Below are 16,092 nucleotides of genomic sequence, written 5' to 3'. Positions count from 1 at the left end.
ATGAAAAATTATACTTCACCAACTTAAACTAGTGTACATAGGAACAGTTATCATATAATTTGCTTATACAAGGTGTTCGGAAAGTCACTACGCAGTTTTGTCTGTTAATAAATATATAAGTGCACAGTCACTTTCCGAACACTCTGTATAATTAGAATCTCAGCTACTACTTGAAGAGTACCCTGATACCAGGTGAGTGACCTCGTCTGCATCGTATATATTGTCGATTTGTTTTTATACACTTCTTTACATTGACTCATAAGTTCTTACCAATTATTATAAATGTAGTTTTTGCCTGATGATTATGGTTCTCGACTCACAATCTGAGGATGCTTGTTCGATTCTCAGTACTAAACAGCTTACCAATGACAAACTCACACTGACAGAAACCGGGTTTCAATATTCGTAGTGGGCAGAGCACAGATAATCCTTTGTGTAGATTTGTGCATAATATCAAAACAAACAAACCAAACAATCAAAAATCGATCAGTACTAAACATGTTTGTTCTTTCAGCTGTGGGGAATTTAAGAAGCACATTTTATGAATTGGGCAACTAAGTTATTTGAAGACATTGTTCAAATGTAGAAAACTTTTAAACATTAAAGATAAGAATATTCCTTACAGAAAGAAAAGGGTAACTGTAAGTAACAAATAACAATAACCAAAAAAAGATTGGTTCACAAATGATATAAGAGATAAAATTAAAGAATAGCATCACAGATTTAAGATTTTGAAGTGACTGATATGACAGAAGATTTATAAGATTTTTTTTTTAAATTTCGCGCAAAGCTACACGAGGGCTATCTGCGCTAGCCGTACCTAATTTTACAGTGTAAGACTAGAGGGAAAGCAACTAGTCTTGTTTGTTTTTTGTTTATTTTTGAATTTCGCACAAAGCTACTCGAGGGCTATCTGTGCTAGCCGTCCCTAATTTAGCAGTGTAAGACTAGAGGGAAGGCAGCTAGTCATCACCACCCACCGCCAACTCTTCGGCTACTTTTTTACCAACGAATGGTGGGATTGACCGTCACATTATAACGCCCCCACGGCTGAAAGGGCGAGCATGTTTGGCGCGACAGGGATGCGAACCCGCGACCCTCAGATTACGAGTCACACGCCTTAACACGCTTGGCCATGCCGAGCCGGCTAGGTTATTAAGTTTTATTTTTCTTCAGTGTTTACTAACGAAGGTTTGAGTAGTATTCCTCATCTTGAGCAGTTGATAGTTGCAAACAAAGGTGAACAAGGTGGTGGCATTAATTCCGAGCTTGTTAAGAAAAGTTTAGAAAGTTTAAAAGTTGATAAGGCTTCTGGGCCAGGTAATATTTTTTCAAGAGTTTTGAAGGTGGTTAAGGATTGGATATCAGAATCACTTGTTAATGTTTTATTGCAAGTCCTTGAATAGAGTGCAGATGCCAAAAGATTGGAAATTAGCTAATGCCACTCCTCTTTTCAAGGGAGGTAATAAAAATGTCTCAGTAATTATATATGCCTGTTAGTTTAATATTAGTTGTGGGAAAAGTTTTGTAAAGTAATTTAACAAAACTTGAAATTTTATTGGATAGTCAAAATAGTTAGAACGCATACTACAAATCTTTTAACATTATTTGAAAAGGTATTGCTTATGTAGGTGAGGGTACGGGTGTAAATTTGCTATATGTAGATTTTCAGAAAACATTTGACAGGGTGCTTCATAAAAAGCTTTTAAAATTATCTGTAAAGGTATGAAGGATAAGTTAGCTTATTGGATTAAAGAGAGGCTGGTTGAAAGAAAGTATATGGTAGTTATAAATAGAATTTAGTCACACTGAAATGAGATACTTCAAGGTTCGATCTTGAGACCTTTGTCGTTTCCGATTTACATCAATGACATAGATAAAAGAATAGTCAATATAGTAATTAAACATACTTGGAGAAAATGATAAAGAAAAATTGACCTGTCGGTTTTGGATATCGACAAGAAAAGGATGAGAACTAACGTGAAGTGATTTCAGGGTCAGTAGAGAGCTAAGGGAGTCTGTATAAATAGTACAGCTTCTACATAATTAAGGGTAAGAGAAGTAGCGTATAATTCGGAGTGAACACAGAAACCATAGAGGGAATCTTGTGTGTAACCTCTGAACTAAAACAGACCATGGTAGAGCCCACAGAGTCATCTGATTTCGAATCATTCGTATAAATAAGAATAGAAGAATGATTCGAAAGATGTTCGGCAAATAGAAGACGGTGCTTTCAATATGGAGTATCTATCTTTTTCAGATGACCCAAAGAAAAGTCTCCCACTTAGTAATGGTAATAAGCCATGGTGGGATGAGTTGACAAGTGGAAACAGCAACAACATCCAAGGACAGACCCTATTCAGTCAGCTGTGCCTGGATACAGAGGCCAAAAGGAACAATGGTGGACCGACTATTCTGAAAACGCATGGCCCACTGAGGAAGGAAAACACAATTCCAAGGGGATGCTGTGGTAAGGATCGAAGTTTTGAAGTATACAGTAAAGACAGTTGCAAACGACAAAGGTGTAGAGGAGGTTCATGAGACTCAGTGTACAAATTCTGGATTAGAGAGGTAAAAAAGCTCCTATGCAGAACCGAAGCCCTAGATGGTGAATGGGGTAAAACATATTCAAAGCCTAGGTTCTGGCAGAACTATAAAACAGAGACTCATATTTCAGTTTTAATTGAATGAGGGCACAATAGATCTTGAACATCGATCTACCCTCCAAGAGGTGGGAGAGAGGACATGGAGGATGTTCAGTGCCCTTGTACACTTGACGCATAGGTGCTTGATGTGTGGAACGAAAGTCAGCTTATAGTGGAATATTAGCCCCGAGAACTTTGCCTTATAGATTACAGGAAACACAATTTCACCGAGACGAAACTCGGGATCGGGGTGAATACCCTGTTGGTGGCAAAAATGTATGCAAATGGTTTTATAAAGTAAAAAAGTAAAACCGTTCGCTATGGTCCTCTTTAATAAATATTGAGGGCAGTCTGTAGCTGCTGCTCAATAAACTTCATGCTCGACGACTTATACGAGATGTGGAAGAGTCCGTTTGCAACTGCAAGAGAAAGTTGTCTGGTAATGGCATTAATCTTTATAATGAAAAGTATGACTCAGATCTGAGGAACTCCAAGTTTTTGTGGGAAAGAACAGAAAAGTGTCGAATTACACGTACTTGGAGTTACCAATCCATTAAAAACGTTAAAAAATAGACAAATGGTCACACAACCCATATCAGCAGAGGTCTCGCAAAATCTATACTTCCATGGAGTATCACAAGCCTTCTGAAGGCAAAAAAACAGAAACAAGATGTTGTCACTTGAGAAAGACTTCTTTGATTGATGTTTCAAGTGAAATCAGGTGGTCAATGGTGTAGCATTGTCGTCGAAACCCACACTAGCTAGGCGAGAGAAAGTTGTTTGATTCGAGGAACCAATGATACGAACCTTAACCATCCTCTGTAAGATTTTACAGATACAACTCGCCAAAGCAATTAGACGGTGGTTTGAAGGAATCTTAGGATCCTTCCGGGGCTTAGAAAAAAAGGAGGATAATAGCCCTGTGACAAGCATAAGAAAAATAATTCCCCTGCCAAATCTGGTTGAAAACAACCAGAAGAATAGCGAGAGAAACAGGAGAGAGATGACGCAACATTTTAGTGAATATTATCAGATCCGATTGATGTACTGCCAGACTGATGAAAAGCAAGTTTGAGCTACACCAGTGTAAAGGGGCGATTATAAACTTAGAGACGATCAGCCCAAAAGGAAAAAGCTGATCACTCTGCCCTAGTCTTGATGGCTAAGAAGGTGGGGGATGAAGCAGAAGTGCTAGATGCATGATAAAAGCTTTCGCCGAGAGTATTGGCAATGCTCTGGGCATCATAAACATCCTGGCTATTGGAGAGCAATATTGGAAAGATGTGAAAGTACACTGCTCACTGACCTTTGGAATCTTGTACCATGTGACTTTGAAACAAGTGGTTGAAGAGATGCTAGTTGAGCACTTAATCCAAGATTCCTTCTGGCTTTGATGACTTACCTGCCGAATATGTTCATGGGCCCATTTAAAAGTGATGCAGTTTAAAAGTGTGGGATACCTTTAAAAGGTATCTGAGACCCGTTTTTGAGTCTTCAATGCCATATGACATGAAGGATTTCACCACAGACGAGGATGCCGTGGAAAACGTGATGAAGGTTTAGGAATACACTGAGTGCTGCCTGGACAATACAGTCAGTTACTGCTACCACACAGTCACCTATCGATGGCTTACAGACGATGGCGGGATGAAGTTTCGAGAGAACAGTGAAAGAGGGCCAGTTGGCTTGGTCCAGCTTCCATCGAGGCACGTGGGTCAGGTGGCATCAGTCATGACCTTCTCTCTCAAAATGAAAGCAAAATTAACACTGTCCCGTGGGGCACTCTCAACCCTACAAGAAAACTTTGACAGTTCCAGTGTATCAAAATGATCATTTTTATTTAGCTCCAGCGATTGAGTACGTGAAAGAATAATTGTTTTCAATCTCGTGGCCAGAGAAGAAGATGAACTCAAGGAAACGCCCGAACTCGGAGCTAATGGAAGGAGTGGCAGAAACAGAGATGGAAGTAGGCGTAGATTTTAAACTCTTTTAATCATGGAGAGAAAAAGACTCTTCAGATACTTTGCAAACGACTCTTTTGGAGGCATGGAGAGATCTGTATGCACTCCTACTGTAGCAGTGAAATGGGGTGCACCAGCATATGTCTGAGTTAGAGTGGGAGACAATAACTTCCGAGCCTCTGGGTTGGAGGTATTATTCACAGGTTTCAAACATTGCATCTCTTTCTTCTCCACCCACTTAAGGCAAGAACGAGAGTAAATGTAATGTAAACCATTACAGTTAACACAATTTGGTTCCAATTTACACTCGTTGGCATAGTTATCTTTGCCACCACAATGAATACGTATTAAATAACCATGACATGATGTCTTCGAGTGACTGAATCACTGACACTGGACCCATCTGAGAGGGTTGGGAAGGTGTGACCATACCACACAGTTCAAATAACCTACCTTGACTGTGGAACGTGGACATGGTGATGTAAACGTCAAAATCAGAATATTAGTTGGCATCATAATCCTGTCTAGGCGAGTGGAGGTTCGGCGCACCACAGAAACGCTTGGGCTGAAAAACCAGAAAAAATATCCGATTTAGGAATGTTTTTCAAATCCATCTCAATCAAAGCTCCTCTTGAAAAATTCAAAGTAGCATGGGAGTAAACTCGATGGGTATATCCTCAATGCTCTTTGAATTCAGGAGGAGTTTGGTGTTGTTGTGTTGAGGATGTTTCCACCAAAATGTCTCTAGAGTATAACTTTCTTACTGACTTGGGGAGCCAGCAAGCCCTTCTAAATCCTTTTGAATAACAAGGGAGATATCTGCCTTAAAGGTTTTTTCAGATAATAAATGCAAAAGGAAAAATCTTCGTACTGAAACCGACTGTGATGGTGGTCGTTGAACAGAGTCATCCATTCGTGGCCGTTTACCAGTTATCTTTTTTTTTCTCAATTTTATTTATTTTACTTCATGAATGGGGGTATCCATCATAATATAAGAACATTTCAGCGTCCACTGTCCCCACCCATCATGGAACCCTACGAGTGGACACAATGCAACACCAAGCAAGAACATTGCAGCAGTACCAGGGTTTCGCGAGCATTATACCCAAACACCAGCATCAGATGCAATGTCCATAACATCTACTGAAAACTTCCCTAGTACTTGGTTGAGCCTAGCTCAAGTGGTCCAGCCCATTGACTCTGGAGGCTACTTCGAGGCCACCTGACTACAGGAATTCAAGGTCAAAGTGGCATGTTAGGGTGGGACCCCTCAACCACCAGAATCTTCTCCTCCCCTTCACGGGCCATCACGTACAGCAAGCACGTGGGTGGATGTCCAGATCTCAGAAGAGGTAAACTGAAAGTACAAAACCTTTTCTAGGAGGTCCCCTCACCAAGTATCAAACCAGCGAAACGTTTTTAATGAGGACATTAACAACCCTTTTACAATGAGTGATAAAATGAAAGAAGTTTAAAATGAAAACCTCTTACAAGTGAAAATCAAAATATAATCAAGCACTTATGCAAACATACAAACACCAGAGTGTCCCGTTAGGATATCTACATCCACACAGAAGAAAAGAACAAAACTTAAAAAAATAAATAAGATAACTAGAAGGAAATGTTTACACATTTTACACTGAGAAATGGTGTCACAGCCAGTTGTTCCAATGATTGACAATCCAAGTAGAAACTTTTGTGATCTTTCTGATATTAGTAGACCTTGGATTTCATACCATGTATCTAGTTCATCAGTTGGTTGGTAGCGAAGATAGCCATTGGCTTATTTGCTTAGTCGAATGCCTCAAGCTAAATTCTCATCACTATGGACTCAAATATACTGGCAGTAGCAAAGGCTTCTTGAGAAAATTGAGATACATTAAATTAAAATTTTCTTGCTAGATAAAAAACAAGGTAGCAAGAAGCATACAGAATTTGATCTTTTTTGGAAAAATTCGGCTTGAAATTGTAAGATTCAATTATTTCCAATTGGTCAAAGATCAGAAAAAAATATGAGTCAAATAAGGTCATAATGCACGATTATGACTATTAATTATGATGCCAGTTATTGGTGAAACAATATTTGTATGGGTTTCGCGTGTACTCATATCAAATATCATCAGTAGGACACCTGAAAACTTTCTTATTCCAAAGCTTATGTGTGTCTTCAACAGACTAATTATCTGTAGTCATGTTGCTCTCTGTTGTTCTCGCCAAAAACTTTACTCTCTGATCCATTGTAATTCTTTTTCATAATATCTGGTTGTCACCTAGGCAGTCCTTGGTTCGTGTAGATGAGAACAGAAACTGAAACCAAGCTTCAATATACATGAATAGACTTTAGCTAGGCAAAGCCACACATTATTTCTGACTGTTAGTTTTCCTAATAATACCATGCTGTTTCCTTCGGGACTTTCTTCCAGTTTCAAGTTTAGAACTAATTTTTGGCACGCTTTACAGTTTTCATCGCATGGGATTTCTTCTCTGCATCTCTATAATACACATAGCTTGCATTGTCATGCATTAATATCACACATTGTAATTAAATAGTGTTAAGAAGACTTTCAGTAAAACTGTGTGCTTATTAAACATATTTAAATTTGCATCACCGAAAATATTATGTCATAACCAAATTGAACACAGGGTACATCAAATTTACATTTATTATGACAACTAAGCTTGACTGATAGTTTCATTTACTCATAAATATTTAATTTGATTCATTTTAAATATATTTTTCCCTAATCTTTCTGAGAAACACCAGGTAAAAACTGTACTCCTCTCAGACATAGTATATTTGTTACTTTTATTTCTTCCATGAAATTTCACTACATGCTGGATATTTCAACATCAAAATCGATTTTTTTTTCTAGTAATAATGAAAATAAAATGTGCATTGCTTGTTCAAACAGTGCATTCCAGGTAAGTTATTATAGTTAACCTCATATTCATCACTTCTTAACATCGAGCTCAAATCCTTTGTCCACATGCCCTGATCTCCAACTGTCGTATTTGTGTGCAGCTGATTTATTCATTTCATATAACACTCATAAATGACTTTCTGAAATGGTCGTATGCAAGACCACACATGCACATATGTATATCTCTCTCTATGTGTGTAAGTATATATATTAACATTACACATAGTCGAATACTCAAATACGAAGAGTTTATAGCTGATTTCTCAGCTCCTATGTGAATTACTTAAGTACCTTCTTGCGTTATTTTCTGGAGCCGTATTCTAGTAGATATGGTATTGTCATCCAGAAGCCATCTAATTTAACTCGATTTTTCTTTCAGGTGTCATGAAATCAATCATCACTGACAAAATTTTGGGAAATAAAACTCTTAACTAAAAATCTGACGAGCCAGGATTATCATCTCTGCTGTCACTACTGTACCTTAACATACATTCAGTAAAACACAACTCCTTTGTTACTAGTAGAACCAGCGTACTACAGAGGTATACAAGTGAGAATCTAATAGACGCAAGAAGCATGCTTAATAGAGTTCTTATCACTCAGCCAGATTGTGAGAATGTTTCTGTTAAAATGCCAGTCCACATTTCACATCAGAAAATTCACTCAGTGCCTTGTAAATTAAGAGTCGCAATGTTCCCTCAGTCATTAGGTTTCCAATCACACGAGTATCCTATCTTTGAAGTAATTCAAGTGGCAATCACAAAATGTGGGATTCTTAAATTATTGTGTAAAATAATACCTGACAGCTCAGAATGAAAGTGTCACAAAACATTTTCCACTGAGGTTTTCAGCTACTAACTACCATCTTCAGTTGTGCAGTGTTAATATACTAGGCACACCAGCTATTAATCCCAATTGTCTTAGCATCACGATGGAATAGCTGTCATCCTATACTAGCAGGTATGTTAATTAATGTACTCTGTTTAATAAAGCTGAGATAGCAAAGGTGGTCAAATCCTTTCAGTACTTTTAATATTTAATTAACAAACTATCCTATCTATATGAATAATAAAATGGAAATCAGACAATGCAGTGCGTATACTACACTGTGAACGTCTTTGATAACTTAGATACTAAGGAATACCACTTCAGTCAATAATCATGCTAATCAGCCACTGTCCTAATTACTGACATTCAATCAGTCTCACCCATATTGATCAGAAAGTATATTTTGATGGCTTGGTTGTCTTTCATTTTTAATTTCAATAATCCAACACCTGGATCATTGTGGATAGTCAAATGAGTGTATTCAACCTTTTCACACTCATTAGATGAGTAATATAACTTGAGATGAAATTATTGTCCTCCTCTGTCTCACTAGTCTTAACCTCAAACTACTAGTCCAGCTAGCATTCAAAAGGTTCGTTTATGACATACAGTGCAACTTATTGGTATGATCTCTATGTGATTAACATATACAATTAGGTTATTACAGAACAAGTAAAAAAGCCTGTGAATTCTCTAAAAGTGAGTAAACTGAAAAATTTGACCATTTCAGTAAACTAAAGAGTTTACCTTTTTATGGAATCTTCAACCTGAACGACTCCTTGAAATCATGTAGGTTAAAGTAACGTGACTAAAGACTTGTGGTTCAGGAAACGCAAACCTGTAACTGACTACTAACCTGAAGGAAGATAGCTATCTAACAGTATCTATTGTGTGTCTAGCTACTCTGAACTGAATATTGGGAGTAAATGTCACTTTCATATTGAAACTACAGAACATGTTCACCAGCATCAAATCTAAAAATTCTGGAATATTCGATCCATGACTTGACCATTGATGACTCAATGCTAAGGCTGAGGGCGTATACTGTCAAAAATAAGGTTTTGATACTTGTGATGAGCATAGCACAGACAGCCCATGATATAGTTTTGCTCTTAAAAACTAACAAACAATCCACAGACTGACAAACTAAAACCATTCGACCACAGCTAACTCTTAAAACAATAATAGATATAAACATTTGACTTTTAGCATGTAATGTGTACCGACTGGAGTTGAGTTGTCACAGTTATGTGAACCAGAAACAACATTAAACTCCAGAATAAACTCTTCTATTTGTAACAGACGATACTGCTTATGCTTTTGATAGGATCTAGGGTTTAATCTATTTCTATTTTTAAATTAATGGGTGTCCCAAACCTTTTCTTAAACAATCGTTCATGATTTTTTTGAATAGAAAATTCAGTCCCCTTTACATTACTAAACGGATTACTGTACCCAAATGTCCCGTATATTTATTAGGAAAACAGAGCTTAATTTAAAAAAAAGAAAAGAAAAACTAAATTGTTACATAAATACAGCACACAAATTCAACTGAAAATTGTCTTTAAACAAACCTATCAGATAACATATATTTTTTACTATTTCAAAGACTACATTCCAAACACCGCTCATCATTTAACTGTTGTGTCCATGAGATCTTATAGAACTGGTCATTCACTATCATCTCACTGCACCTGTGTTATCCTGCATACACAGACAGTCAAACTACTAGACAACTTATTATCATTGAATTTTAAAGTTTAAGATACAATCTCTATAAATTTGGAATTTGTGGTTGAAAAAAGTCTACTCGTTAAACAAACTTTCGCAAGCTTGAATACTCAGCTATTGTTGAATTAAACTTGTTTTAACTTTCTCATTAGTTATGTATATTTATTTAGTATGAGTGTATGTTCAAATTCACTTACTAATTTTTACAATTTCCTTCCCTTTGAGTCTCAACATTGTCTTTACAATGTTGTGGTGTGTAGGAGTACCCTGTTTCTAAACTATTCAGAGTGATATAACTCATCCCCTCTAAATTATTGATTATTTCTGCGCTGTCATGGCGGCAAAGCATGATCCAGAATTTCTAACATTCCTTTGTTTTTGTCATTCCAGCCCATTATACGATTTTTAAGGATGTTTCTGCCTGCAAGAATATCTCAGTGTGTGTTTGAGGCTGAATAAAACTAGTTAAAAGTGGAATTTATTTTATTGGCTGAACTATGACAGCTAAATCTAAGAGTTTCAGATCTTGTCAGAGGATAGAGGTCACCATATGACACTGCCCAATGAGCAATATAAATGAGGTGGTGTTTGAAATCCAAATACGGTTTCTTTATCCATTTATCTTCTAGCTCAGTGGTTCCCAACGAGGGGTGCGAGATAGCGTTCCAGGGGGTGCGAGATAACATTTGTTTTGGCCACTTTCACCTTTATTCTTAAATAAATAATTACTGTGAGGGGTGCGAGAACATATTAAAATTTTTTAGAGGTGCGGAGCATAAAAAAGGTTGGGAACCACTGTTCCAGCTGATTTCCAGTGAATATCTGCTTTTCTTCTGTTTGTGTTTGATGTTGGAGTTTTCAGTTTAGAGAGAAGCAAGACTTATATTAACTACAAAGGAATACTTCTGCTGTCATCAGTTGGCACTCCACTGAATTTTCTTTTTTATCTGAATGAATATTTTATTTGCTTGTCTAAAATATGTTCAGCCTATCTATTACTGCACACCGACCCGGCATGGCCAGGTGGCTAAGAAACTCGACTTCAAATCCAAGGGTTGCGGGTTCGAATCCCCGTCACATCAAACATGCTCGCCCTTTTAACCATGGTGGAATCATAATGTGCGGCCAATCCCACTATTTGTTGGTAAAAGAGTAGCCCAAAAGTTAGTGGTGATGACTACTTGCTTATTTAGTCTTACACTACTAAATTAGGGACGGCTAGCAAAGACAGCCCGCGTGTAGCTTTGCGCAAAATTCAAAACAAACAAACAAACTATTCTTACACTAAAATGAACACCCAGTCGAAATATCTAAGTCGTAAGAACTCTCGTAAATTTTGCTGTTATTTCAGAAAATTCTATCTAATATACTAGAAATCGTTTTTAATTGGAAATACCAAAATGTTTATTGCACTGCACAAGCTTCTATTCAACATTCAAGTTATTTTTTGTAATTATAGTTTAGTATTTCCTGAAGATAGAATATGTGTGTTGGAGACGTTCGTTAGCTGGGTCGTTGAAGGATGTTCAACAGAGTATCTTCTGTGGTCTAACTGTGCATCAAATCACTGTAAAAGTGTAAGTGTAAGACTTCTGTAATGTTGAATTAAAAATTGTTGACTTTCGATTATTATTCACTAATCTTTTAGAAATTAAATGTTAGAATAAATTATTTCATTTAAACGTGGCATTTAATACTTTTTTTTTTATTAAAAATGGTAGCTTTCAGTAAGAAAAAAATATAATTTGTCGTATCATTGGAAGAAATAGAAATTTTATTCAAAAATAAAGAGTGAGTGTTTCAACTCTTTGTGTATACTTCATCATTACCTGGCCTGGCATGGCCAAGCGCGTAAGGCGTGCGACTCGTAATCCGAGGGGCGCGGGTTCGCGCCCGCGTCGCGCTAAACATGCTCGCCCTCCCAGCCATGGGGGCGTATAATGTCACGATCAATCCTACTATTCGTTGGTAAAAGAGTAGTCCAAGAGTTGACGGCGGTGGGTGGTGATGACTAGCTGCGTTCCCTCTAGTCTTACACTGCTAAATTAGGGACGGCTAGCACAGATAGCCCTCGAGTAGCTTTGTGCGAAATTCCAAAACAAACAAATCATCATTACCAACTATCTCTATAAATACATTTTCGATATGTGTGGTGATTAGTATTTATTCCTAATTCCTTTTAAGTTTTATAATTAAGAATAATTTATTAATATTTTTAAATATATAAATAAAACCAATTTCAACAAAGTGAACTGTAAAGTGAAGCAAATAAAAATTAATTTGTATACCATTGTTTGTATTGACACTTGAGTCTTGATTTAATTTGTCGACTTAATATAGTATAATTGTGGTACTTATATATTTACTTTAGTCGTATAGTACTTTGAACTTATATGTACATCTGTTGTTATAGGTTTTGAAACGTTAGTGATTACAACTTGCAGCAGTTAAGAGAGAAGACCGGGGTTAGTGAATTTGTAATTAACTTCTAACCTTATTTCGTTAGTTTTAGTACTTGCCATTGTGTAATTTGTAAACTTTAGTATAGATTTATACTGATAAAAGTTTATTGTATGAATTTAGGGCACTAGGACCGCCAGTTATGTGGCACTGGGTGTGGAGCGAGCGAGTGAACGAGAAGCACGTAAATACTAGATATATTGGTTACTTTAAGTCAGTGATGCTCCATGAACGGAAGATAATAGAAAACGTTTCAACATTTTATAAGAATAAGTCTTCAATAAAATAAAGATGAAGCATTCCGTTAAAAATATTTAGAAGTTCTTTTGGTTTTTTACGTTGTAAGTAATAAAGGAAAAATGATAGATTTCCTTGCACTTGTGAATGTAATTCTACTGCTACAAATTGTTAGCGTTGCAATTACGTGAAATACTAGTGTACTATACACTCAGTGCCAAAGTGGTGGTCACTTTAAATAAACGAATAATAAAATGAACATAAAAATTTTTTTCATTGCTTCTATTTGTAAGAATTAAAAAAATTAAATGAACTGTGATGTTTTTAAGTATGTTAATCTATTTGGTGATCAGTAAAATATAACAGGAACTGTGTTAGGGCATTTAAAGTCATATATAACATTTAATAGTTTTACGTATGTTATTTTTGATTCTGAATAACTGTGCAATTTATTCTCAGGATCAAAGGCAACCATTAAGTCAACACATGAATAAGCTTTATAAATGTTTTACAGAAATTATTTTCTACAGTTAATAAACAGGGCATGAAAGTTTTGTTAAATGCCATTTAAGTACTATCATCGTAATATTTAGGTGCCACCAAGTCTGAATGATTGAATTTCCTCCCCCTCTTAAAGTAAATTAAAAAGTGTTAAGTTATTGCTAGCCTCCCCATTTCAAATAAAAATGTTCATTATCACTAGACTGTAGTAATAACTTACTATTTAGGCCTAGTGTTTGGCATCAGGACATCTATTTTGTTTTATTGCTGCTAATGTTAGCATAGGTCGAAGTCTAGATATAGTAAAAGGCAAGAAATAATATTTATAAAAAAAAAAGGTATAGCCAAGAAGGAAAGCAAATATACATAAACTGTTGTTTTATGTTAATAGCCAGATGTGTTATTTAAATCTATGCAGATCATCCACATAAATAGAATATTAAAAATATAGCCTATAACACTGCTCCTGTACAATCCTTATATACAGATTAAACAATAATATATTAACTTGCAAAAATTACTTTTCATAAATAATCACCTAATCATTAGTTGAAGTACAGTCACATTTCTAATCAACACAAAATATTATTTACTGTCTCTAAACTGCATTTATGAGCTTGTGTTGATGATTTTATTTTCTGTCGCTTTGCCATTTATTGTCTTGTCACTGGGGGAGTTCTATGTATATAGTTGAAAGAATCTTATGGTGGTTTTAACTTTGGTGATGCTCTAGAAATAATCTCAACAGAAACCCTAGGCTCTTCAACAGATTGACTTTCCTCTATGTTTATTAAGATGTTCTTTGGTCATTGATGTCAGTTTTCTGCCAGTATGCATATTTCCATCTCTGAGAACATTGGTCTTATCATCTGGGTGATTCAAATCAGATCAGTTATGTGGAGAAAATGGTGAGAAGATATCACTTGTGAAGGGTTGAGGAGTCTTGTGGGTACATTATCTATGTGGCAATAATTTGATGTTTTTCAAACCAAAAGTTTTGATGTGGTGGCTTTGTAAAGTGTTATTTGTTTTGTCATTTGTAGTGATTTTGATCAATCCTGGAACAGCTTGCTTTGCCACTGCTTTTATGAGACTATTCACACTATGAAACTCGTGCAGTAAAATTTTTTATCTTAAATCACTCATTTGGTCACATCTCTCACAGAGTATCTTATTCCATCAGTTGTCTCTCTTGTGATAAGTTATGAAACATTCACAAATGTATTATTAGATTCTAAAATACAAAAAAAAAAAAAATTTTGATTTAGAAGCAATTTCATTTATGATATATTAAAAGTAACAGAGTGAACCAACAACTTTAGAAAAAAATAGGATTAGGATATCATGCTTATTTGTATATATCCTTTATATAATAAAATACATGTGTGTAGGCTTTTGTAGTTCAAAAGATTACAAATATGAAGTTTTGTTTTATCATTTTAGTATAAATATTCCTTTAACATTATAACACAGCATGTGCCAGTAATGTCATGCACATTGTTAGAATTTGTAAGGATTAAGTACTGTTTAAGGCTTAGATTTCATCAGTAAGTTATTTTCAATGCCTTAGAAAGTATAATTTTTAATACATGTTTGTTTTGTATTGGAAAAAACTTCAGCTTGTTGGAAAGAGCCATGATTCTTCTCACATTAACAGTTGTGTTCAGTCACTAGACTCATTTTCCAAAGTTTTCTCTTCGTCCTTTCTTTAGTGACATCCCTATTTGGTGGTGTTGACTGACTGCATTCCTTCTAGTCATGATAGCTAGTCAGTCCTCATGTAGCTTTGTGGAAATTCAAAACAAACTGAAGATTCACAGAGGGGGTTCTTTATTATACTGGGCTGTTTTTTTTTTTTTTTCTTCTGTAAGAAAACTTGGACTCTAAATACTAGATGCTGAAGTTATGGAGAGGAGTTTTTAGATGCACATCATAGCTAATTATATCAGTATATAAGAGGAAGCAAAAGGTTGTTAGGCTAATGAATTTGAATGCTTTTGTTTCATGCAGTATAATGTTTTCCCTCTTTTAATATCAGTTTTTGCATGACATAACTGTGTGGCAAAGTTATATTTTTGTTTTGTTTTAAAGAACATAAACTAATTTTAAACATAAAATAATCTTAACTATTTTTTGATACTTGTTTATTAATGGAAGTATAGTAGTTTTCAGTTATGTGTTACATGAAAATATGAAATATATTCTGTTTTTGTTTTTATTACCAGTATGTTAAAGTAATTTTCATTCTACAACTTTCTTTCAGAAACTTTTATGTGGATGAAAGTTGCACTAACAGTTATGTGCTGTACTTTTATTCTTCTGTAATGATGGAGAATTTGAACTCCTGTTTAAAGGTTTGCTACATTGTATTAGATTATATAATTTTCAAAAATATAAAAAATTATTCTATGCAGAAAATCTTTTATAAGATATTTATTTTATCTAAATCATATAAATTTTAATAAAAATTGTAGTATGTAGAGGGGTTACCATTCTGCAGATGTATAATAGTTATTTAAAAATAAATAATTAAAAAGTAGTATTAAAAATGATGTTTAGTTGACCACTAGTACTGCAATATGTATTGATTAGTTCATAATTGTTTTTCTTTGGTGTTTAGGCTATGGACCGTTCTCTGAGGTGTGCAATCTGTTTTGATTATTTCAACGTGTGCATGATAACGGTGTGTTCCCATAATTGTAAGTGGACCTATGGAATATTATTTTACATCCTTTGTTGTTTTTTTTGTTAATATATCAGAACTTTGCATATGCTTCTCAGCATGGTATGTGTTGACAATATTAACTT

Source organism: Tachypleus tridentatus, chromosome 13, assembly GCF_004210375.1.
Source record: "Tachypleus tridentatus isolate NWPU-2018 chromosome 13, ASM421037v1, whole genome shotgun sequence".
Taxonomy (NCBI): Eukaryota; Metazoa; Arthropoda; class Merostomata; order Xiphosura; family Limulidae; genus Tachypleus; species Tachypleus tridentatus.
The sequence above is the reverse complement of the archived record's forward strand: the minus strand, read 5'-3'. Positions refer to the sequence as shown.